Raw genomic sequence first — 16,922 nt, 5'->3', positions numbered from 1 at the left:
AGAAGAGGAATCAAACGCCCAGACCAAAACCCTTGGACCTAAAGAAAGCTGAAATTTTTGCAGCAGGGTTCTTTTATGAATGTTTCGTAAGATAAGAAGGATTTTTTTAAATTCATCCCCTAAGGGGGTAAAAAGGGGGGTGGAATATACAATATTTTATTTAAAAAACGGTCAAGTTCCGAAAAAAACGTGCTTAAACAACGTATATTTTATTTTCTTTTTTTACATACTTTTTTGTTTAAAAGATTTTTTTAAAAATATATACAGGGTGGTTTCGAAAAAATCTAGTCATTGATTTAATCACGATCCTGCTTAAAAATGCTTGACGTGGTAAAAGAATGGATTTTGGAAACGGATTGACTTTAGGTGTAGAGGTTCGATAAAAAGGGATTTTCCGAGAAAAAAACTCGAATTCTAAGGGTGTGAAACCACCCTCAAATAATTTAGAATATTTTTTATTTAAAAACCGGTGAGTTTTTCGGAAAAACTCTTAGAAACACAGTATATTTTATTTTGTTGTTTTAACATATTTTTAAGATTTTTTAAAAAATTTATACAGGGTATGTTTCATAAAAATATGGCCAATTGAGTAATCAGAATTCTGCTTAAACTGCTTGACATTTTAAAAGCTGATTTTTTTGGCAAACGGATTGACTGGTGTGGTGTAGAGGTTCGATAAGGAAGGGTTCTAGATCACAAAATTTCCAAGAGGGTAAAAACGTCCCTGCACCATAATCTATACTAATATAAAAATCCTTAGTGAAACTCACTGATTATCACGATCCTGCTTAAACCAACCTACTCAACGTAAGAAGCCTCAATTTTGGCATACATGGTTGATTCTAGGGTGTAGTAAAATTCGATAAGAAGGGATTTTTTCGAAATCCCAGTTCCAAGAGGGTGAAACGCCCTCTCAAGTATTTTTTTAACCTAATTTTTTATTTAAAAAAACGATCAAGTTTCCGAGAAAAAGCTTTGAACACGTATATTTTATTTTGTTTTTTAACATATTTTTAAGACTTTTTAAAATGTATACAGTGTTTTCGAAAAAATCTGGTCATTGATTAATCACGATCCTGCTTTAAAGCGCTTGACGTAAAAAGCCTTTTTTTTTTTTTTGGAAAAACGGATTGACTTTAAGGGTGTAGAGGTTCGATAAGAAGGTATATTTTTCGAACTCGAATTCTATAGGGGGTGAAACCACCCCTCAAAATATTTTTTTTTTGAAAATAGTTTTTATTTAAAAATCCGATGAGTTTTTCGGAAAAAATTCTTAAACACGTATATTTTATTTTGTTGTTTTACATATTTTTTAAGGATTTTTTTAAATTTATACAGGTGTTTTCATAAAAATATGACCATTGAGTAATCACGATTCTGCTTAAGCTGCTTGACGTTTAATGCTGATTTTTGGCAAACGAGTGACTGTGGAGTGTAGAGGTTCGATAGGAAGGGATTTTTCGAAATCTCAAATTCCAAGAGGGTGAAAACGCCCCTCAAATATTACAATATTTGTTATTTAAAAAACGGTTAGTCTTTCGGGAAAACGCTTGGACACGTATAATTTATTTTGTTTTTTACAATTTTGAAATTTTAAAAAAAATCATAGAGGGTGTTCCAAAAAGTTGGGCAATTGATTAAGCACGATTCTGCTCCAGTTTGTATGTTAATGGAAATTCTTGCTTTGCTTTATCATCACCATTACAAATGATTAATTCGACGCGAACGAAGTCGCGGGTACATGCTAGTATTTATATAAGTTTCCGGAATACAGTTCGGACCACCCATTAAAAAAAAAGAAATAAAACTGTAAAAAAATTAAGTACCTAATAATGTTTTTGTAGAATTTTTTCATATATTTTTAGTTTCTCCCATCTTAACTAATGATTACATTAATATAACCACAACAAGAAATAAAAGACAAGAGATGACATACATTATAACCTAAAAATTCAAAATTCGCAGCGAATATTTGCAAAAATGAATTATAATTATTCCCGCCAGAAGTGCAGTTATTGAAACTATCATAAATTATTTTTTTAATATTAAATCATAAAAAACATACAGTATCTTCCCGGATTGTCTTTACAAAAAGAAAAACTTTCTTTATTATTGACATTTTGAGAAAAATTAATCTTTCATAATTCCGTTTCTGGTTCTAAAATGGTTAATTCCTTTTATAGTTTTTCAAATTTCCATAACTTTTTAGAGAAATTTAAAGAAAAAGATGACAATACAGGGTGGCGCCCCTCATACGCCTCGGTTGATCATACGAAAACGGAAAGATGTAGATACAAAATATTTCATGGGTACACTAGCGTGTACCAGCGACTTCGTTCGTGTCGAATTAATCATTTGTCATGGTGATAATAAATCAAACCAAGAATTTCCATTAACATACAAACTGGATAATATTTTCTCACATTTATGTCAGCATGTTAAAAATCAACATGATGCCAGATTAATAGCACAACGTGAGAGACAAAGACAGCTGGTAGAGTCAGAAACACCTGAGCGTCATGAGTCCAGGCTAGCATCAGAACGCGACAGACAGAGAGAGTTGTTAGCGTCAGAAACACCTGAGCGTCAGATTGTAATAAATTAGCAGGTAAAAAAAACATGTAATAATGATGCACTAAATGAATTAAATAGATTGAGGAATATTCGGTAGGCATTTCCGTTAAATACTAAAAACTAGAAAATAAAAAATCGGTAAAAAACTTTTAAGTTAAACGATTTTATCTTATGTGCACTGAAAACTAGAAAATAATAATAACAATTAGGTATTTTGAACTTCTAGTTCAGAAATATTTTAGCACTAGGCAGAATAGCCTTTAGGCATATTAGACTAAAATAAAAACGTGGGGCCCATTAACTATTGCTGTAATACTTTCTTCTATACTAAGTGTGGATTGCATCGACTTACTATAATCGTAACTGGAGATTTTGACAATCAATAACCAGCCGTGGCGGCTTCACCAGCGAACGCCGAGCTCATGATCTACCAAAGTATAAAGATATGCTTTGCCATAGGTAGGATTTCAGAGGAACCCCACGTTTTTATTTTAGTCTAATATGCCTAAAAGCTATTCTGCCTAGTACTAAAATATTTCTGAACTAGAAGTTCAAAATACCTAATTGTTATTATTATTTTCTAGTTTTCAGTGCACATAAGATAAAACCGTTTAACTTAAAAGTTTTTTACCGATTTTTTTTAAATAACAAATATTGTAATATTTGAGGAGCGTTTTCACCCTATTGGAATTTGAGATTCAAGAAACTCCTTATCGAACCTCTACATCCCACAGTCAATCCGTTTGCCAAAAATCAGCTTTAAACGTCAAGCAGTTTAAGCAGAATCGTGATTACTCATGGGTCATATTTTATGAAACACCCTGTATAAATTTATAAAAAATCTTAAAATATGTAAAACAACAAAATAAAATATACGTGTTTAAGCATTTTTTCGGAAACTTGACCGCTTTTTAAATAAAAAATATTGTAATATTTGAGGGGTGGTTTCACCCTCTTGGAACCTTAGAATCAACCTGTATGCACATATAACATATAACCCTCTTAGAATCAACCTGTATGCCAAAATCGAGCTTCTTATGTTGAGTGGTTTGAGCAGGATCGTGATTAATCAGTATGTCAGTCACTTAAGGATTTTATATATTAGTATAGATATGGGGAGGCAATGTACACAATTTAAAATTACTAATTGTCACTAGAAACTTGCCATGACGACACTAGCCCTCTTGGTTGCCATTTTATGGAAAAATTGCTCTTTATTCAAAATCTGAGCTAGATAGGTATAGGAAACCCTAAAAAATACAGAGTATTGTATTTGAAATAGCGAAATTTTTATGTAAAATAAATCCTTAAAATAGATCGGCAATTTTTGATACCTTCAGCAGAAGAATTAATTCTGAAAACTAATATACAGGGTGTTAATAATCTATTCTATGGAAGCATGCAAATTTAAATATCTTAAAAACCAAAGATTTTAAACATATTTAACCCTTATAATAAATGCCTTGTTGTATGCCCAAGAATCCAGAAATGAAGTAATAAACCGGGTGTTCCATAAGAAAAAATATAACTTTGGTATGGATCTTAGTTCTGAAACACATGTTTATTTCAAAATAATTTTAAATTGTGCACATTGCCTCCCCACATACACCCATAAAATATTTCGTTCCTACATCTTTCCGTTTCTGTATAATCAATCGAGGCGGATGAGGTGCGTCACCCTGTATAATTTAATTTTTCCTCCTAAAAATCAAAACGCAGAGTAGAAGGATTTTATTTTTCTTGCTTAATTTGTTCAACTTTTCTAGGCATTCTTTCAATAGAGTAGATTTCTGCCTGTAAGATATCGGCTCGTTAATTCGAGTATGTGTGGTTTATTTTAATCCCCTTAAAATAATCTACTCGAAAGAAAAACTACAAGAACTTTTTTACGCGTTTACACATTATACTGGCGAATAATTTTCAAAGCAAACTCGAATTCATCTTGCTGGGTCCGCCACGACCTAAAGTCCCGTATAAAACAGCGGAATCCATCAGCTAATTAGCAAAAAGTTTTGCATCCTCGCAGAGACGAGGGATAAGTGAAGACAAGAAACTGTCGAAAAACTTACAAGCTTTTAATTCTCCAAAGAAAAAGCGTTCCCGAAGCAGGAGATGGAATAAATTTACTTGGGAAAGTTTTGCATACAGTGTGTTCAAGATTATTTTGAAATATAAAGAGAAAAAACATTATTTTGATATTTTTTAATCCCTCTTAACTCAGTAATCTCAGTACTCTATCTTAATATTTAACTGTTTCTTTGTCTGATTAATGTGATCCCTTAAAGCAAGTGGAGTTATCCAGTAACTCCTCCCACTATTCATTGGAAAATCGTTTAATCAGACTTGGCACGCTGGACTGAACCAACAAAGGATTAAAAATAGATGGATAGATGGAAAATATCTTAACAGTCTAAGATTCGCTGATTATATAGTCCTATTTGTCGAAATCTAAGACCACATCGAATAATTTTTGAGAAAAAAATCATTTTTTTTTCTCAAAAATTAGTAGTTAGTCAAAAAGTGCTTTACTTATATGCCTAGAGGTTAAAATTACTTTTTAGCCGACCATACCAATAGGTATGGTAGGCTATTAGGATCGGCAAAAAAAAGTTTTTTTTAATTTCACTCAAAATGCGTTATTTGGGTCATAAATGACCTAAATACAAAATATTTTCGTGGTGTCTGTCTGTCTGTCTGTCTGCCGTCTGTAACACGATAACTCAAAAACCGCTGAACCGATTTTAACCAAATTTGGCACAAAAATACTGTGGCACCCGAGAATCTGGCCATTAGTTTTGGTGGGGTGGGGTTGTTAAGGGGGTATAGGAGGGGGGTTAAAATTTAAAAAATCGTAACCCAAAATTACAGTAGCTAGCGAAACGCGCGTTTTTAAAATGAAAGGTATATATGTCTAGATTTGTTATGAAGCATTTTTAAATTGTTGAATGGCTATTTCTTTGTGTAAATCGACTAAATATTAAAACATACCTGAAAAACACCTACACACAATACCTCCAGAAATAAATTATTTGTCATTGTCAGTGGTTTGTCAGTTAGATTATATATCAAGTTTTTAGATAATTTAGGGATCAGTTCATACAGCCAGCATTAGATACATAAATATTAGAACAAAGGTTCGTTTAAACGACATTAGTGAATTAGTTACACAAAGCGATTTTAGGAAATTCATCCTCTTAGAGAGTAAAATTATGTCGGAACAATTTGTTGTATGAAAATTCCTTACTATACTAAAAGAATTAGAAGAGATTTTTGAAATCCATCAACCAAATGGGTAAAGTTAGTAAAAATTTATATAAAACTTGGTGACCTCTGGATTATACACATAAAAATTGGCACAAAGGATCATTTAAAAGACATGAGTTAATTATTTGGATAAAGCGATTTTATGAAATTTATAATCTTAGGGAATGAAAGTTTGCTGTACGAAAATGCATTACTATAACATCTAGCAGTATAAAATTTTATACAAGGGTTTATTTAGTGACACATCAATAATATAAACTTATATATTTCTTCTTCAATTATCCTTCAAGGAATAAAAAATAACTATAAATGGAGTATTAGTGCTCTTAATAAACCAAAAAAAGAGATGAAAAATTAAAAAAATATTAAGGGAGTATATTAAGTAAAGCGAAAATTGAAAATTTCAAATATTCATTTGAAAACTTCATATTTCAAAACTATTTATTTTAGTAATACAGTTTATATGGGACCATAGGTAGGGGTTCTATCTATAGAAGGTAAATAATCATTTCACTATTTATTATTTTGGAGAGATTTTATTTTTTCAGATTTTGCAAAATTTCTTTGAAATTGACTTTGGTTCGATTTCGAAAATAATCTATATATAAATAAGAAACAAAAAACCGCCCTGGAAGATCGCCATCCACCCTCTATCCAACCATACATAATTAGTTTCAGTCAATGGAAGTAGTTAGAAAAAATGAAAAAAGTGTTAAAAAGCAAGATTTCAAAAACATTTTGTGGCCAAAATTGAACTACTTTGAAATACTTGATTTCGATAACTTCTAGAATTATTAAGATTTTTTATTTCAGACGGCTCTAATGAAAAGTTTTATTTTTGGTATACAAAGTGTGTCATAAAGTCATATAGAGGCGATGAAAAATAAAAACGGTTTTTAAATTTTCGAATTTTTTAAGTACATAATAATATTTAAAGAGAATAAAAATGCTCCTGAAATTGGAATATTGACAGCTTTTTATAAATTTTAAGTAAAAAATATGTAATAAGTCAAAAATAACAATATCGATTTTTTGTCGAGCGAGTCTTAAATAAGTGCAATTATTCTTAGCGGTAGTAGGTATATTAAACACGATTATGAGTTTTTTCCCGAAATTTTTTTTGGAAATTTGGAATTTCTTGAAAAACTTTTTGGATTTTTTTTAGTTTTTAGTTAAAAACCATCATTTCTTGATAATATGGCAACATAGATAGGTAGTAGATTAAATTTTCAAGACAGAAAAAACCGAAAAGCTGCAGTGGTTCTCAAAATTTAAGCAAAAAATATTTTTTTTTGGAAATTTTTAAAGTAAAATAACTCAGTTATTTTGGAGTTATTTGAAAAACGGTAAAGAGAAAATATGGTTTTTTATCGAGATCTACCAGCCCTGAAAATATTTGCACTTATTCAAGACTTGCCCTGTATAATACCCAGAAAATCGACAATAGATAACTTTTATATGAAATACGAGTAGCTCTAAAACTCTTAAAAACATAGTAAACAAATGCCCTATTTAGCATTTGTAAGGCTCACTAGCTCTATATACAAAGTAAATCATTTAAATCAATGCTTGAACTATTCCAGGTGTAACGCGAACGTAGTCGCGGGAAAAACCTAGTTTGTAATATCATCAAAATCAGTCAAAGTCGCAGTTTTCGAGATATTCACATATTTTAGTATGGGCGGCTATACGTGCCTCCCGGCGCCAATTTATTTATTGTTAATCACATCGCAAAAATTAATACTTTGGTGACGCTCGAAAAAACGATCATTTTTTTAAATTTCAATAAAAAATAGCCATAAAAAATAGGATCAGCCCCATTAGTAATCAAAGGATTTTTACAACATAATTTAAAACTACATTTTGAAATATTTTTAAATAACGGTTATCCAGCAAATGTTTAAAAAAAAATAATATTCAACACAAACTTTTATGACTTTTTTGCTGTATAATCTTGACCGACAGACATACAGATAGACAACAAAGTGATCCTATAAAAGTATCGTTTTTTTTTATTCTTTCTGAGGTACCTTGTACGGAACCTTAAAAATGACATGTGAATAAAATGGTGAAAAGAAGACCTGCATACTGGGTCTTTGTCTTGGTCCTGCGTATGTCTTGCACTAGTCGGTCTTGATCTCAGCTAGTCTTGTTCATTACTAATCTTTCTTGCTAGTAACAATTTGTAGAAACCAAATAACGTTTTCCTCCTCGTTTACTTAGTTCTCTGAACCTGACTCTATCCAAATCTTTCATCGCCGTGAAAATTAGCTGTACTTAACCCCTCCATCCATCCTTTGGTTGTCCCGCCGTGCCACTCGTTACCTACAATCTAACTGAACTAAATTTAAATGAGCATTCCTCCGGGATCGGTCAGGGGAACTATGCGCCCGGAGTAGTTCCGGAAGTGCCACTGCAAATTCCCCCTCGATTTTATCGACCGTGGCAGCTCCGGTTTTCCGAGGAAAGTCCGCCGTGGATTATCCGGAGAATTTCCACCTTTTGTCTTCCTTATTTCCACTACACCGTCTTTTTTTCAAATAGTTTCTTGACTTTTTATAGCTAGGTTTGCCATTTATTTGGAAATACGAAGCGATAAAAAATGATTTAAATTAAATGTGATTAATGAAAACCAATGTTAATCCACCATAAATTATTTATGACTGGTTTCGGCTGTTCAGCCATCATCGGACCTTTGTCAGTACCGGTATTGACTAAAGCTATTTATACATACATACATACTGCCATTACTCGCTGACGAGTATTCGACACGCATCAAAAGATGGTCACGCAAGGCGTTTTCTTTCATAAGCTTTTCTGTGACTGAAAAGCCCGATACGTTATGTTATTTGCCTACCGCACTCCGGACATTCAAAAATCTCATTGCTTTGTTGCCGCTTTACTTTTTGGCTGTCGCTGTTAAGTTAGATTGAAAGTGTTCGTAAAGTGGCGATAAGAGACGGTATTCAAAGTAATGTGCGCTTTTCAAGGTGTTTTGTAAATCAGTGGTTCAAATAAAACAGAGAAACATGAAAGAAAACAAACAAAACAGAAATTAATCGATTATTCGTTGGGCTGTTTTCGATATTTTGAATTCTAAATTACGATAAACATTTTAGGAATTTCTTTTTTGTGACCTGGTTGTGAATAATATGATGAATCATTTTCGTAAACGTCATAAACGTAATGTTTTAGTTAATTTTCGGTGGTTTTTGTTAAGTTTTCATTGAAAGGGTAAGTACTAAAAATAATTAATGTGTTTTTTTTCTATAATAATTATTGATAATGAGCACTGATAAAAGATTAAATTTAACATTCCTAATTTTTGAGTAGAAATTTGTCTATGAATTTATAAATGTAGAGCTATGTAGATTGTGGATAACATAGGAGGTTGCAACACTGCAAGGTTTAGATACACCGTAGAGAAATCTCAGGTGAATAAACAAGTGGCACTAAAAAGTTTTTTCAAATTTCCCGGAAAATGTCAAGAAAAATTTTAAATTTTCAAAATTTTTTTTTCGGAAAAAAAAACCTCATAGGCGTGTTTCTGGGGTTGAACTATACTACCAGTTAAAATATTTGCACTTATTTCTGGGACACCCTGTATAATATGATATGCAAAAAAAGTTACCGAATTGCACGTAGAATCCAATAATAAAATAAAAAATAGGGTATTCCCATTAAAACATACCGCGTGTGAGAGAGTTGGAGTGTTATTTTTTCTCGAATAAAGTAAGAAAATACTGAGGGTCCCATTTAAAAATCACATGTTGTAGTCATTTTGTGAAACTGGAAGTGGCCGAAAACAATTGAATATGTCAATCAATCCTAATTTATGTCATATACTAGCATACCAAATCTCGTTTTTTATCTGAAAAAATAAAAAAGTTATAGGGGTGAGCCACTTTTGAGACGCACCCGGTATATCCGTAACACTTTTTGTAGTATCCTGTATACTCTACAGTAATTTTCAAATGTGCTTCCTAACCTTTCCTATAACTTTTCTATTTAACATTTTGTTCTAAAAAACGGATTTTGTAAAAGACGTCGGGTCGTGTCTCGAAACAAATGAAGGGTAAAAGGAGAAAAATTGACGATGAATGAAATAGGACGAACCAAATATCATGTTAAAGATACATAAATTTATTACTGATGCGTTATTATTTGCTGCAGCTTTTCATCGGACATGTTTACACAAACCGGTCACCTTTCACTATGATCCAACTCGCTTGTCTCGCGGCAGGCTTCAGTCAAAAAATGGCTAGAAAATGTCTTTTTCTAGTCTCGCACTCGTCTTGTTCTTGCCTGGCTCTTGTCTCGCTCTTGTCTTGCTCTCATACTTTTTTGTCAAACGGAAGATGCGGCAAACACAATTTTTATAGCCCTCTTCATTTCTGAGCTACAGGGTCTTTTTGAAAATTTTGCAATTTGGGACACTCCTTGTATCTCTGTTATTGTTAAAGGTATCGAGACGGTGAAAACTGTTTATTGTAGAACTTTTTACGTGGAATACAGTGGCGTAGTCTGTTATTCTACGAAAATAATATTTTTTAAAATATGAACTAAAGTTGTGGTATCTTAAATGAAACATCCTGTATATTTATAAATTATATGATCTGGCTTGCCATAAGCTACTCAAAACTATATATCACTCTATATTTATTTTCACTATTTACTACAATATTTAAAAAAATATATTAAAAGATCATATTTATCAGTAGGCCATGATTGATAATAAAAAAAACTAAAGAATTATTAAAAGTATATACTGCCGATCTGTCTCTTCCTTTATTTTTAGAGCCACTAATAAATTCTTTGTATATTAGGAAAACTTAAATCTGTACTGCTATTTGTAAATCTTGGAAGTTATCGTATCGTAACTTTTAAATATTCCTTTAGCTAATTTACGTGAAATATACTTTCAACAAGATGGGGCTCCTCCTCAGAACTTAACTTACAACGAAAATATTAGAATTTTGTTACATTATTATATCTCAAATCAATGAACTGGAACCAATATATCCATATGATGGCCTCCCCGATTCCCGGATTTGTCCGTTCTCGATTTCTGATTTTGGGGATTTTTGAAATATAAAATATATCGTGACAACTAATACAATATCGAACACCTGGAAAATGCTTTAACAATGCAAGCTTTTAGATATTTGCAAACCCATCCCGTTATAAAAAAAAGAAAAATATATATTCAGAGATTCAGTGGTAACAGTTCAAAAGTGAAATATATCAATTCCAAATAAAATTTTAATATGTGTATGACAATTTTAGTAAATACCATTTTGATTTTTTCTTTTTTATCACGGCCTACTAATAGGAAAATTATATATTTTAAATATTGCAGTAAATAGTGAAAATAAATATAGAGTGATATATATTTTTGAGAAGCTCATAGCAAAGCGGATCATATGATTTATAAATATACAGGGATTCCATTTGAAAAAAACATAACTTTAGTCATATTTCAAATCAAAAATATTTTTATCGTAGAAAAACAGACTACGCCACTGTATTCTACCTAAAAAGTTCTACAAGAATTAGTTTTCACCTTCTCGATATCATGCATAATAACGGAGATACGGGGGCTGTCCCAAATTGCAAAATTTTCAGAAAGACCCTCTAGCTCACAAACGAAGAGTGTCATGAAAATTTTGTTGACAGCATCTTCCGTCTGACAAAAAATTGGCACAGGTTTGTGCAAACCGCACCCTTCTATCTTCACGAATAACGAAGATACCGTATGATTTCAACCAAAATGGGACACCCTGTACACTTGGACCGTGCCAACCCGCCTTTAGCTTCAATCTGCTGAGCTGTTCATTCAGGATATAGTGTCATGGTAAAAGTTTTGCTCTTGACATTATATTTTAAATATCAAATTTGACAGCTACCAGAGGGCAAAAAAACTGATTCGAAGCAAAAAGTAACGATAAATTCAAATTTCACTTAATATTCCAATTAATAAAAAATCTATATGATACATATCGATATTTTTTTGAAGCTAAACATCTCTACTAAAGACTGGATTTTCTCTTAATTTCGAAAGTTAAGATCGACCTCCGACTCGACTAGAAGCTACTAAGTGCTCCGGGGCGACGTTAGACGTCAAAATCACAGCAAAATTAATTGTGATTAAGGGCCACGAGAAGAAAGTTAATCTTCGTCAAAGACAATTAGAGCACTAGCTCGCTGCTAGATGGCGCTATTGATAAGATCTCGCCGCTCTCGAAACGATTTTAGAGTAATTACTTTACCTGTCTCTAACGTACAACGTGCCGATGTTGCAGCTAAGAGAGTGGGACGTCTCTTAAATGCTCTCTGGCGTTTATTAAGTAAATTGGAGAGAATTATTTTTCATCTTATTTAAGTCTGCGACAAAGAGGAATTGTTTAATTCTCTGTTACTCGCAAGTAAAATTCAGTTTATAATTTATGTAGATAATGTAGCTTCCGTTAGTATTCGATCATGTAGAGCTTACAGATCTATTGTATGTTTCCCTTTTTGAGTTATAGCGGGTTATAACTCATCATACAGTCTCAATGCTTTGACAAAAGCCAGTATCTGAGACGGTTCCACAGAGGCCAGCTTTCCATCTTCGACATCAGCCGTACCAATTTTTTAAATAACTGCGAATAAGTAGAGAAAGGATGTATCATAATACAATATATTATGTAACATCGTATACAGGGTGTTTCAAAAACATGTATTATCTCTTGTATGGATATTCCTCACGTAAAAATAAGATTTATTTTTCATATCAACATAGGTCCGATTCTGCTTTGTTTCGTAGCTACAGGGTGTTAAAGTCTTATAATTTTTTCACTTTTAAAATCAAGTTACTCCTTTATTTTAAATGAAACACCCAGTATATTATTTCGGTGTTCAATATGGGGAATTTATATATCTTCAAAATATTATTAGGGTTGATTACCTCTCAGACAAATATTTTCTTAGATATTTTAATTTTTACGATTTTGCGTGAGTAGATCTTTATTATTTGAAAAAATCTAGGGTGGCTGTAATATATCTTTTGTTAATTTAACAAAAATTAAAGCTTGTAGAGTAAAATACTCAACGGTAATAAAAATATACACGTTTAAAACATAATTTTAATTATTACACAATTAAAACTAGATATAAACTTATAATTATATGAAAAAAATTAGCTAGATGAAATCAAATGTTCAAAATGCTTCCTTTCCCGTTAACTGCATAAAATAATTGTGTTTTCTAAAGGATCGTTTCATTTTAAAAGGCATATGTGGAGTTCTACCTAGAAAAGCAGCTACAATAATTTCTCCTCGAATTTCTCTCATGTTGTCGACAATAGTTGGTCGAGTTTTTTAAACACTGTTTTTAACATATCCCCATAAAAAAAGATTAGATAAAATCAGGGGAATTTAAGTATTCTATTAATTTGGTGAATGCACACTGCATTCACCAACTAATAGATTAATATCAATTCTCTTTGATGTAGGATAAGTTTGCATTTTCGGCAAATTTCTGAGACATTTTTTTGTTTTGACTGACACAAAATGATAACTAGTTGTTAAAGTTGGACTAAGGCTATACGGGGTAAATTCCAATTTAGGTAGCTTTTATTGTAATTTAAAAATTGTCCTTTATTTCTAGAAAATGTTAAATGTGTCAAAAACCTTACATTTTAGTCATATACTTCTCTTATAAAACTCACCTTTATTTTTCTCCCAGAATCCGAAAATCAATTAATATATAGGGTGTTCCAGTACAAAAAACAAAACTTTGATATGTAACTTTTTTTGGGGACACCCTGTAGAACTCCCTATATATTTAAAAAGTGGTCTGAATTAACTAATTTCAATACAAACTATCGTTTTCCTTGGAACCTCCGCGGCGTATGATAGGCGCCACCCTGTATGTTGTCACATAATATACTGTATTATGATTCACCCTTTCTCTACTTATTGGCAGTTGTTTAAAAAATGGATCCGTTCAATTTTCGTATGATAATAGTTCAATTTAAAATTTACCCTTCCAATCGATGATGCGTGACGCTGTAAAATGTCGCCCGGCGTCGCGTCAAAATTATAATTTCCGGTCAATTTGAAATAAACACGCGCTGCCATCAGCTCGCCCTGATGGGCACACATCGTACTAATCAAGTGCTTGCAAGTGTATGTGTGTATAGACGCCCTTATAGACCTGTCAACGCATGCAGTGATTTTTGTTCCGTTAATTGACTTTTGGGAGTGGACTGTGTGACAATATTTGCACGATTTTTTTTTCTAGATGGAGCACTGTTGATTTGTTATATTAATAATATTAATTGCTTTTAAATAATTCTGATTTCAACAAGCCATTATTATGTTTTCGTTATTTACCGTGCGATTTTAACGCCTTTTTTAGATAAATTCCAGAACGCTATCGACATTACTGAATAAAATAGTGGGTTTATGTGACAAAATTTTCAAGCATCTCTCAAAATATCTCAAATTGTTATATTATTTGCAATAGAAACTCATGTAGTAATTAAAAAATAATAATAATTTGCTTGAAACTGGAGTCAAATTTTAAAATATTAGTTCACCGTCATAAATAACAAAATAACTAAAAAAAAAGCTTTTATCTAGGTATATTTAGCTTGAAAACGCATAATGTTTGAGCCATTTGGCTGTTCGTTTAAAAAGTTATGAAAAAATATGGCCGTTTTCATATTAAGTCCGATTCGCCTTTGTTTCGTAGCTACAGAAGGTTAAACTTTTCATCTTTTTTCGATTTATTATAATATTCTTATTATTGTGTGTTCCCCTTTCTTGAGTTATAGCGGATTATAACTCATCATACAGTCTCAATGCTTTGGAAAAAGCCAGTATCTGAGACGGCTCCACAGAGGCCAGCTCTCCATCTTCGACATCAGCCGTACCAATTCTCAAATAACTGCGAATAAGTCGAGAAAGGGTGTATCATAATACAGTGTATTATGTAACAAAGTATACAGGGTGTTTAAAAAAACATGTGTCATCTCTTGTGAGGACATTCCTCACGTAAAAATAAGATTTATTTTTCATATCAGCATAGGTCCGATTCTGTTTAGTTTCGTAGTTACAGGGTATTAAAGTCTTATTATTTTTTCGATTTATTATAATTTCCTTCCAGGTACTTAAATTAAAGGTTAAACTTTTGTAACGTTTTTAGTTCGTTACATGTATTTTTTATATATGATTTATATGATGTCTGGCGTATCATCACCGGATTCCGTATCGTTCAGGCCTGATAATTTATTTGGCAAGCCTGGCGTAATTTTTACGTTCCCTAGTCGCCAATCCAGCTATCGTTTCACTGTTCTGTGGAGGCAGCGCGCGCCTTTAAGATCCTCGTTATATGTCAAGGCGCCTCTCTGCGTTTTAACCTTACTTTGTTTTTGGCCGGTTGCGGCACGGTCGCAAATCCTGCTTTTAGAAATGGGAATTTAAATCTTGCTGCAAAATCTGAATCAGCTGCCATTTCGAAGCTACAGGTAAAGATGAGTTATTATCTTTTATAGATTCGATATTATTATTGAATATTTTTAGGGTAGAGTTTTGGATTGACCCACCTTAACTCGTATTTGTATTTTGCTGACACGTTGGAGTACTTTTGCTGTTGTCCTCCAGAATGTTAAATGGAAGAAAGGACAGTTCTTTTGTTTATTATTGAGCCCTAGAAAGTGTTTCAAGGTAGGTTTATTTTTGTTTATTAGACCTTGTTTGATTTTAAACAAGAGTTTCATATTTTTAGGGTCCAAGGTACGGACTATTTACAAGGTACGGGCATTATCCAAGGTCCTAGTAGTACCCAAGGTACGGGTAGTGTTCCCCTGTACCGTTATCTTATGGACGGACTGTGTCCAAGGCTATGGTCCAGGTTACGGACATTATACAAGGTCCTAGTAGTGTTCCAAGGTACGGGTAGTGTCCCCATATTGCCACAGTATGGATACAGCGTAAGCCCCATGCTGCTTCGCTCCCTTATCTAGCCTAGTCAGTAGCTACGGCTGTATTGATTCATGGTGTCCTCATTCTGGCCCCTTTTGTTGTTTTGGCCAACAGGATTGCCTCAAGAACAGCTAAGTGTAGATTTAGGTTCTGATTTTCAGTCGATTTTCAGTCTTAACTTAACGTACATTTTAAAGGATATCGTACAGACTATATTTAGTGGTTAGATTATTAAGAACATTTATGTCGATTTATTAGTTAAAATATGATTTAGATTTTAGGTTTCATTACATTACGCCTTGTAATAGTATTACTTTTTTATAGATATTAGTATTGCACTAACATCATATAAAATATATCAAATTAATTAAAGTAATGCTACATTTCATATATTCTCTTAAACTTTACATGTCTTGTATTTTATCATAGTTGTTTTCATAGATATTTAGTACAATTCTTAACACCACTTTCGTTGACATATAACCACTATAATAATTATTAAAATTGTACAATGCTATTTACCATCACAGTCCATCATGAATAAATATAGTCATTAGTTTTAAGTAATATACAACTGTGTTTTCTTTCTCTGTACATGCCTGGCGCCCAGTATTTATATTTTTTTGTTTATTGTTATTAATTAGTTTTCTTTCCAGTGAAATACCTTATCCACGACTGCTCTCCGATGAAAAGCTGCCGTTCGCAGTGGTAATGTTTTATTCGATTTATTATTATAAATTTGGAGGGTAAAGGTTACTATGAGTGTTAATTTTGCAATTCTAAAAAAGTGTCGACATATTCACCAGCGACGTGCATAAATTTTTCTAAAAAAACTGTGCGCCACTGACTTTTTTCTCTTGTTAGTAAAACTGTGCAGAACGTTAAATGCTGATTAAAAGTTGTCTCTTGATATTTTGTCGATTTTGATCTACTTGATGAGATAAATACAATTTAGTTAATTTGTCTTAATCCAATTTTAATAATATTTTTAAAAAAAGTTAATGCTATTAACTTGCCAAAATGTTAAATAAGTTTCTCATTGATCCCCACCCCTTCCTCTTATTCTCCATTCTAGAAGTTCTGTAACGGTATTCAACATATCTTACAAAAATTGCA

Source organism: Sitophilus oryzae, unplaced genomic scaffold, assembly GCF_002938485.1.
Source record: "Sitophilus oryzae breed Bouriz unplaced genomic scaffold, Soryzae_2.0 scaffold_466_pilon_pilon, whole genome shotgun sequence".
Classification (NCBI taxonomy): Eukaryota; Metazoa; Arthropoda; class Insecta; order Coleoptera; family Curculionidae; genus Sitophilus; species Sitophilus oryzae.
The sequence above is the reverse complement of the archived record's forward strand: the minus strand, read 5'-3'. Positions refer to the sequence as shown.